A 10,175-nucleotide genomic window follows, 5' to 3' on the forward strand; every position below is an offset into this window, starting at 1 on the left:
TTCCTTCCTTCCTTCCTTCCTTCCTTCCTTCCTTCCTTCCTTCCTTCCTATTGAATTGAATCCACTTTCTCTGACTTCAAACCCAGGATTTTCCTTTCTATTGGTCTCCTTGGCTCCATGGTGGCAGCTCTGGCCGGTAGATCTCTGGCCCTTGTTGTTCAGGCTTAGGCGGTGCCCTGTCCGCCTGGAGCCGTTGTCCATCTGCCTCCTGCTCCTTCCCCACGTCTTGATTTGCCGCTCACTTCTTCCCTATTGGAATTCCTCGGAGTTAAGAGGCTGGGCTCTAAGGAAAAGCTGATTCATTTCCCCCATCCTCCTAGCCTTCAGATGCTTAAAAATCAAATTTACTTTTTTTTTTTCCCCACGTGGATGAGTCCAGCATGAATTCAGAGGGAAGCATATTAAACGCGTTTTCCCCAAAGGAGGAGAAAGTTGGATTCTTATTCATAGGCCCAAAGCTGCTATTTGGAATCATTAGCATGCATTGCTTCTGGCGATTGAGAAAGTCATTTTTAAAGTGGTCTGAGCATGAGAGAAAGGTTCTGGTTTGGATCCTATTCCCACATCTCGAAGCTTCAGAGCTGGCATGGTCTTCGAGGTCACCTCCGGAGGCGAAGGGCCTGTCCAAGGGACTGCACACAATTAAGAGTAGGATCAGGATGTGAACCGAGGACCTCCAACTCGCCTACTGTATCATCCTCCTTCAGAGCAAAATTGAGCTGATAATTTCTTTCCTTTTTCATCAAAGTAGAGAAGTATTTAAGAAAGAAATGTCTCATTTGGCTATGGGGTAAAGTTTCCAGACCTTGTGATAGATGTCTTATGATTAATAATTATAACTAGCATTTATATAGCACCTACTGCATTCCAGGCACTACACTAAGTCAGCTCTTATACTCATTTGACTTTCACAACAATCCTGGGAGATGGATGCTGTTATTATCCCCATTTTATAGATCAGGAAACTAAGGCAGAGGTGAAATAACTTGCCCAGGGTCACACAGCTAATGAATATTTGAGGCTGGATTTGAGCTCAGATCTTCCTGAGCTCAGGCCCAGTGCTTTAACCTAGAATTTATGAATTTGTGATTTCTACTGATAATCTGAATCTCTTCTACTTACCCTCTTGGAAGATGGAGTCACAATTTCAAAGGAAGTTTGTGAACTGTGGGCTGCACCAGAATGATGGCATCATGCCTGTATGGACACTGGAAAATTCTTCCCAGCATCTAGACGTTTTTGGCTCAGGAACACTAAAAAGCTGAATAATTGGCTGAATTCCTTGAGTTTTATATAAATATAAACCATGGTGTGGGACAGGGGTTTGGAAGCTTGGGTCTATGAACTTTGAAAAAATATGTGTTGATAATCGAATCTCAGTCAGTGATACTCAGTGGTAGCACCTCCCTAAGTCGCTGTCAGGGTAAAATGAGTTACTACATGGAGAGCACTTTGCAAACACCAACATGCTATGTGAATGCTAGCTATTAGCATTATTATTATATAACTGGTTTTCTTTGAAATCACACACATTTTATTTTACGCACTTAGAGGATATTATTCTGACAAAGGTTCACTTCACAGAGTGGTCTGAGCCCGTAATCCATACTTCAGGGGAGGCAGAGGTAGGGGGATCACTTGGGTTCAGGCCAAGCCAATTCATTGAGTGTCTGAACTAGGGAAAACACCAATTTGGTGAGCCTCTGGGTGGAGGCCACGGGTCAGCCCAAGTTGGAAATGGAGGAGATCACAATGGAATTGACCCTTTGAGAGACCGCTGCACCTCCAGACTGAGAGAGAGAGGGGGACCCAGTCTCCAAAAAAGGAAGAGAAAAGACAAACAAAGAAGGAGTCCGTAGAGCTCCCCACAGTGCCAGTGGGCTCCATGATACCCAAGAGGATGAAAACATCTGCTTTCAATGATTATTCTATTACCCTTGTTTGATGCAAATACTCACCAGACTATTGAACAAAGTCATAGCTCTAATCCCATGTTTTAGGGAGAGAAACCCAACAAATTTAAGGTATGAGTGGGAAACTCCTTGTCTGAGAACAGGCTTCCAGACTGTATTTTGTTCTAAGGGAGTCAAATACTTGGAATTCTGGAACAAGAGATAAAACAGGATTTCTTTGGTAAATCTCTCTGTCAGATTGGGGACTGGAAAGGCATGGCCAAATGTAGAAAATAATCGGAAGAAGTCTACCTACTGCCTTCTCAGCTTTTTATCAAGTGTGCCCTTGATATGTGGGGGCATTGATAGTGGCCACAAGGATCTACAGAGAGGAGAAGGGTGTCTAAGTTGGTCATTGCCAGCATCTCTGAGGCCATCTTGTTTGATGGAAGGGCCACCTCTGATTTCCTCAGCAATGGGCGGGACAAGATAGCTGCTGACAGTCCTTTCAGCGCTGAAATTCTGCTCCTATTTCTAGTCTTTTGGACTCTTCCCTTCTTGGAGATACCTTGGAAATGTCTTTGAATACTTGTCAATTTGTTCCTATTGGTCAAGTGCCTATTCGGTGCAAGGCATGGTGTTAGGCACTGGCAATGCAGACAACAATGATCCCATTCTGTCCTTAAGAAGGTTACACTCCAAGGATGGAAAGAAACACTTATTAACTGCTTACTGTGGATGAGGTTACTTACCTTGGCAGCATACTTTCTAGGGATGTACACATTGATAATGAGGCTGATGAATGCATTGCCAGAGCTAGCTCAGTGTTTGGGAGGCTCCTAAGGAAAGTGTGGGAGAGAAGAGGTATTAGGCTGACTACCAGACTGAAGGTCTACAGAGCCACTGTGCTGACCTCTTTGCTGTATGCCTGTGAAACCTGCACAGTCTAAACCAGCGCCATGACAGGAAACTGAATGGCTTCCATTTTCATTGCCAGGAAAATTCTGCAGATCACCTGGCAGCATAACGCACCAGACACTGAGGTCCTTCCTCAAATTGAACTGCTAAGAATTCGAACTCTACTGCAGAGTTAAAAATAATGCCACAATGGCCCACCTGAGTGACAGGAATGATGGTGTGTCCATGACAGAAATGGAGACCACTGGAAGAGAGGGCTGGGATTTGGTTTGGGAGGAGGGGAGAAGCTAATGAGCATTCTTTTTGGGTTTTTTTCTGTATTCATTGCCTCAGGTCTGGGGGCTTTCTTACTTGATACAGAGGCAATGGGGTGGCTCAGTGCCTAGAGCCTCAAGTTGGGAGTTAGGACGATCTGAATTCAAATCTGACCTCAGACACTTAGCTAGCTGTGTTACTCTCGGCAAATCCCTTCATCTCTGTCAACCTCAGATTTCTCATCTCTAAAATAGGGACAATGAAAGAACCTCTGTCTCAAGGTTGTTGTGAGGGTAAAATGAGATTACATGCACGTACTTCGTAAACCTTAAAATGCTATAGAAATGACAATTCTTATTATCATTAAATGTCACTGTTAATGTCTGACATAAACATGTCTACAGTCAGTGCCAGACTGAGGAGGGAGGTGCTGCTAATGTCACAGATGAAGACTGGTCGTGTAAAAACCAGGAAGCGTTGTTCAATTTCAAGGTCTGATTGTCTCTTTCCCTCTAGCTTTATCTGAAAATGTTCTTGTGGGTCATTATTGTTATTAATGAGATGGTTTGTGGCCACAAAGACAGGGATGTGACCATCTCTCAGAACCAGCATGGTGGCGTCATTGAGAGGCAAGTGTGCACAAGTGACCTCAGGGTGGCCAGATAAGAGGCCACCTAGGTGACTTCAAGGCGGCCAGACAAGGGGCTGCCTGGGTGACCTCAGGGCAGCCAGATGAGGGGTCACGTGGAAGGATGGCCTGGATTTTGGCAAGATGTCCATTACACTTCCATTTAGTAAATGTTTATTATTCAGGTATTAGTTTAAGTGATGAGGATACAAGGAAAGAGCAAAAATTAGCCCTGCCCTCAAGGGGCTTACATTCTAATAGGGAACAAGAGGAGAATAGGATGGAGAGATGGGAGATGGAGGGACAGTTAGTAGGATTAAGATCTGGTTAAATTAGCAGATTCAAAGTGTGATCATTAATAGAATAACCTCACTTGGGAACAGGGGTTCTTCACCTGGGGTCCATGGAGAGTTTTCAAGGGGCCTGGGAACTTGGATGGGAAAAAAATCACATCTTTTATTTCATTATCATTGATTGGTTTCCTTTGTAACCCTGTGTTTTATTTTACTCATTCAACAACAATGTTCTGAGAAGGGGTCCTTGGTTTCACCCAACTGCCTAAGGAGCCAGTGACATAGAAAAGATATAGAAGTTCTGGCCTAGCAGGCATTCTCTGGTGGAGGTCCTAGGGATCTGTCCTTGGACGTGTTCTGTTAAAGAGTTTTCTTTCATTCAGGTGGAAGTGACATGATTATCAAATGGGCAGATGATGCGATGCTGAGAAGGAGAGAGAGTTAACATGACGGATGGTGTATGTGGGCATTTGTGGGAGGCAAGATAACTGTCTTCAGGAGTTGTGGGGCTCTCACATGGGAGCATGAGTTAGCTTGCTCATCTCAGCCCCCATGGGCAGAATAGGAAGCCGTCATGGGTGGGAACTCCCAAGAGGAAAATTTGTGCTCAGTGTAAGGAAAGAGAGAGTTTCCAGCAACTAGGGCCATCTAAAAGTCGAGTGGCTTGTCTCCAAAGGTCATGGCTTATTTCCTTTGGCTGGAGGTCTTCAAGCAAAGACCAGCTCTCTCATTCAGACTGGGCAAGATGACCTCTGAGGTGCCCTCCCAACACTGAGATGCTGCGATCTGTGTCTTCAAAGGCTAGAACTGTGGGCCAAGTATAGAGGGATGAGATTCAATAAAGATAAACATGTGTGTGTGTGTGTGTGTGTATCTATCTAGAGAAAGAGAGAGAGAGAGCGTGTATATAAAGGATGAGAGATAAGTTTATGTGAAGTTTATAGTGATAGTTTATGTGAAAAAGATCTGGGGGTCTTAGTGGGCTGAAAGCTGAGTATGGATAAAAGGCTGATCCAGTAACCAAAAAAGCTAGTTTAATTTAGGCTGTTTCGACAGAGGCAAAGCACCCAGAACTAAGGAAATGAGAGCTTCCCTGTACACTGCCCTACTCAAACCACAACTTGGCTATCACATCTGGTTCTGGGGGCCATGTAGGAAAGACATAGATAAACTGTTAAGTTCAGACAAGGTCAACCAGGATGTAAAGAGGTTTGGACCAATTCTAAGGACACAGGGTTTGTTTAATTTTGAGAATCAAAGCCTTGGGGTGGAGGGGATGACATGATTGCAGTCTTCAGAGGAGGGCTGCCCTGTGGAAGCTGACTTAGCCTTCTCCATCCCTGAGGATAGAGTGGGCATTGCCGATCATCTTGCTAGAAGGAGGAACTGCTGAGCCATTAGCACTATGGGCAAGGGGGATGGGCTGCCCCACATCTCCAGGCAGAGACTCAGTGGCCACTGCGCAGGGCTCTCTTTCTGGCCGAGGCAGGACCAGAAACCTGGCCAGGCCCTTTCAGCTCAGGGTTTCCCTGGTTCTCTCTCTGCATTCTCTGACTACTTTTCATCAGTTAAAATTCCTTAGGAAATCGTGGGAGTTGGAGGCAGTATTTCTGCTTGAGTCGAAAGCTCATTGAAACAAGTTGGGTTGGTGGCAGTTATATCTCATGCGGTATCTTGACATTTTTCTCCTTATTTTGACCTTTTCTGCCAACCAAACATTGTCCTGAATGCTTCCAGCAAAGTGACTGAAATGATTGCCTCATTGTTCTGTCTCTTTCCTTTCTCCCTTCCTTCATTCATTTGTTCGTTCGTTCGTTCATTCGTTTGTTCATTCATTCATTCATTCAACAAGCATTCATTCAATCTAGATATAGAGCTGAATGGGATCTCAGTGGCATCTGACCCAAACCCCCCTTTTTGCAGATGAGGAAACTGAGGCACAGGAAGGTTAAGTCATCTGCTGCAGGCTCCACAGGCACTAAGCGTCAGAGGCAGGATTTGAACCCAGGGCTTCTGCCTCCTGAGCCAGTGCTCTTTCCACAGTCCTTGCAAAGACCAAAGCTAAAATAGTCCCTGTCTTCAGGGAGCTTCCCATCTCTGAGGGGGCCACATGAGGTGATTGCTGCGGGAGGCTTCCTGACAGACAATCTGTGGCAGGTGGAAGAACTTGGGGATTCCACGAGGAGGTGATGAGGTGGAGTATGGTGTAGGTGAATAGCAAGTCAGCCACCTGGGATGGAATATAAAGAAAATTAATACAAAATAAGCCTAGCAAAGGGAGTTGTGTTCAGTTGTGTCTGAGTCTTCGTGATCCCATTTGGAGTTTTCTTGGCAGAGACACTGGAGTGGTTTGCCATTGTCTTCTCCCAATTATCTTACAAATGGGGAAACTGAGGCATGCAGGGTAAAGTGACTTGCTCAGGGTCACACTGCTATTAAGGGTCTGAGACCAGAAGTGAAGTCAAGAAGATGAGGCTTCCTGACTCCAAGCCTGGTGCTCTATCCACTGCCCTAACTGGAAAAGGTAGGTTTAGGGCCAAATTATGAAGGATTTTATTTTTCCCTACTTAATAGTATTTTATTTTTTCTAATTACATGTAAAGATAGTTTTCAACATTCACTTTTTTAAGATTTTGAGTTCCAGTTTTTTTCTTCCTCTCTCCCCTCCCCAAGATGGCAAGCAATCTGACATAGGCTCTACGTGTATAATCATATTAAACACATTTCCACATTAGTCATGTTGTGAAAGATGAATCAGAACAAAAGGGAAAAACCATGAGAAAGAAAAAAAGAGAAAATAGTGTGCCTTGATCTGCATTCCGACTCCATAGTTCTTTCTCTGGATGTGGATGGCATTTTCTATCTTTAGTCTTGGAATTGTCTTAGATCCTTGCATTGCTGAAAAGAGCTAAGCCTATCAAAGTTGATCCTTGCATAATGTGGCTGTTACTGTATACAATGTTCTCCTGGTTCTGCTCACTTCACTCTGCATCAGTTCATGTAAGTCTTTCCAGGTTTTTCTGAAATCCACTTGCTCATCATTTCTTATAGCACAATAGTATTCCATTACGTTCATATACTGAAACTTGTTCAGCCATTCCCCAATTGATGGGTATCCCCTCAATTTCCAATTCTTAGCTACCATTAAAAGATCTGCCATGTATATTTTTGTACTCATGGGTCCTTTTCCCACTTTTATGATCTCTTTGGGATATAGCCCTAGAAGTGCTATTGCTGGGTCAAAGGGTATGCACTGTTTTATAGCACTTTGGGCACAGTTCCAAATTGCTCTCCAGAATGGTTGGATCAGTTATGAAGGACTTTAAAAGCCAAATAGGAGAGTTTGTGTTTTGTCCTGTAGGCAAGAGAGGGACACTACAGGAGAATGACATGGTCAGATCTGTGCTGGAGGAAGATCTGTGTGAAGGCAGGTAGGTGAGGGGAAGAGACTTGGTGTAGGAGACCAGTGAGGAGGTGATAGTGAGAGTCCAGGAGAGAGGTGATGAGGACATGAGCTGGGGCTGGGGGTTCCTGAGCAGAGAGAAAGGGGGCAAACTTGGAGAAATGGCAGGACTTGGAGCTGATTGGATCTGAGGGGGGAGGGAGGGCGAGAGGAAAGGGGAGGCTGATGCAGAGGGTGACTGCCTGATGAGACAGAATCACCAAGTCCCACATTTTTTGCTCTTCTGGTAGAAAATGTTCATGATGTGTAAGCATGAGGTTTCCGAAGTCTAGAATCCACTGGCCTCTTTCAACTTTTGACCTCAAGCCATATTTTTCCAAATAGTTTTCCCAATTTCCGCCGTTCCCATTTTCCTGCCAAAGTCACTGAGAACTGCACTAGATGAGAATCACACTGACTCAGCCAAAAACATTTTTGCCAGGTTTTCTACAGAATTTCTCTACCTCTTCAGCATGCACCAGCTCTGCTGGGAAATAAGCCCCAATGAGCTAATTGCGCTCCATGGGCTCATGCCTGGCGTCTGTTGGCTCCTGGTCCTTGTGAGAATTTCCAGGGGAGTTGAGTAAGTGGCCCATGAAATTGTTTCTTGCTACCTTTGGGTGCCCATGAATACAGCCCTGCAGAGGAGCTCTCATCCTTCCTTCCTTTCCATGTCACCTGCCTTGGGTCTTCTGGTTTTGTTCAGAGTGAGGAGGACAGCGGTGTGGAGGTGGGTCAGTTATTCCAGAAACAGTCTGGGTGAAGGTGGAGCGTCATTGAGGGTGTCAACAAGTACCATAACGCTTTCTTTCTGTCCAAAATCTGTGGGATTCTGAGCACCCTTTGCCCCCCTTTCTCCTGCTCTGTCCCCGAGTCGCGATGCAGAGCTGTCTTGTATGTTCACCCCATTCACGGGTCCCTATGACCAGAAAGGCACAGGGTCATCGATTTGGAGCTGGAAGGGACGTCAGTGGCTGCCTTGTGCAGGCCTTCATTTCACAGATGAGTAACCTCGGGCCCAGAGAGGTCAGGGGACTTGGAAGGGCACGTAGCTAGGATGTGGTACAGCTGGCGCCCTGACCTCAGGCCCTGACTGCCAAATGGGGCCTGCTTCCCAGGGCACCTCATGGCCTCTTGTGATGTTGGGGTTTGTGGGAGTCTTTCATGGCGTGCTCACTTGTAAGCTTTTCAATGTACAGGAATGGCTGCCTTCCTAATGATTAGCTTAGAGCCAGTTTGGTCTGGCAACTTCTATCCTTCATGTTCTCATCTTTACAATGAGGATAGCAATAGTGCCTACTTCCTAGGGTTGTTGTGAAGATAAAATGATTTAAAATTTGTAAAGTGCTTTCTAAATGCCATTATTATTATTGCTGGTGGTGGTGTTACATCTCGTTCCATCCTCACAGTAACGCTGGGAAGTAGACACTATCATCATTCCCATTTTCCAGTTGAGAAATGGAGGTAAACATTGGTTAAAGGACTTACCCAAGGTCACACAGCCAGTGGGTGTTTGAGGAAGGATTTGAATCTGGGTCCTTGTGACTCCAGGCCCCCGCACTCTGTTGCCTGGGCTTCCTCGAAGGCTCAAGCTGACTTCAGAGCTATTCCTACTCACCAGAGGAATGAGTGACCGGGATTTAAATTTAAGTTCATCGACTCCCAAACTAAGGTGTTCATCATTGAATGTGATTCTCAGGGAGGCGAACAATCGGAGCGAGTCGCTTTGCAAACCTTAGAGTGGCCGTGTAAATACTAGCGACTGTGGGTGATTATTACTTCGTGACTAGTTTGCAGAAGCGTCTGAAGCTTCCTTGAACCCGTCACTTTGGGACCCAGGGTCCAATGCTCTAGCCGCTAGCCCAGCCTGCCTCCCTCTTGGGTAGCGACTTTCATAGTCGCTATGACTATGAAACAGAGTGGGGCGGAAGGAGTGAAGTCCTGAGACATGAGGGTCAGTCCCGGCTCCTACGGTCAGTCGCTGTGGGATCAACACAGGGAAAGTGCTTTCCAGATCCCAGAGCCCACTTGGAATGTTAGCTGTCATTGGTATTATGGTCACCACGGGCATGTCGTATGTTAACATTTCTGAGTCTCCGCTTCCCACTGGGCGCCCCTTTTAGAAAGCACAGCAGGGTGCCCCAGATCACAGACGAGGAGCTTTGAGTCAGGAAGACCTTGGTTCAGACGCCACCTTTGACACGTGCCAGCCGCGGGGCCCTGGGCCAGGAAGGTGATGCCTCCGACAATTGCCTAGAATTGATCAGTTAGTCCATCAAAAACCATTCGTCAAGTACCTCCCATTGACCATCTGCACTGATGGAGGCGGTTTGGACGCTGTAGTGTCTACACAATCTCTGTAGTGACGGATCACAGGTGTTTTGTGTATCAGCAGGCTGCAGTATGTCCAGTGGACGGCAGCTGTCAGGGTGAGTGGTCTGGACACTGTGCCATAGAGGCTCAGCAGAATGACAATGTCAAGCCTGGAGGAGGCTTCAGGAAGGGTGTGACAGCTGTTTTCAAGTATGAGGCGCTTTCAGGTGGAAGGGAACTCAGATAGAGCAGTGGGCCTGGAGTCAGGAAGACCTGAGTTCAAATCCAGCCTCAGACAATCACTAGATATGTGACCTTGGGTAAGTCACTTCTTCCTCATCTGTAAAATGGGGATAATGATAGCACCCATCCCCCAGAGTTGTTGTAAGGGACAAGTGAAATTAGTCTATAAAGAGCCGTAGAATGCTAGTTAC

General features: G+C 45.9%; 1 protein-coding gene across 4 annotated transcripts in view; it reads left to right on the forward strand.

Moving 5' to 3' along the window:
• Window positions 1-10,175, forward strand: part of SLC44A5 (solute carrier family 44 member 5) — a 408,380-nt gene that overhangs the window by 43,476 nt on the left and 354,729 nt on the right. The gene's annotated exons all lie outside the window — the stretch shown is intronic.

The sequence above is a fragment of the Vombatus ursinus genome, unplaced genomic scaffold (genome assembly GCF_900497805.2).
Source record: "Vombatus ursinus unplaced genomic scaffold, bare-nosed wombat genome assembly UNPS02014804.1, whole genome shotgun sequence".
In the NCBI taxonomy this organism is placed as follows: domain Eukaryota; kingdom Metazoa; phylum Chordata; class Mammalia; order Diprotodontia; family Vombatidae; genus Vombatus; species Vombatus ursinus.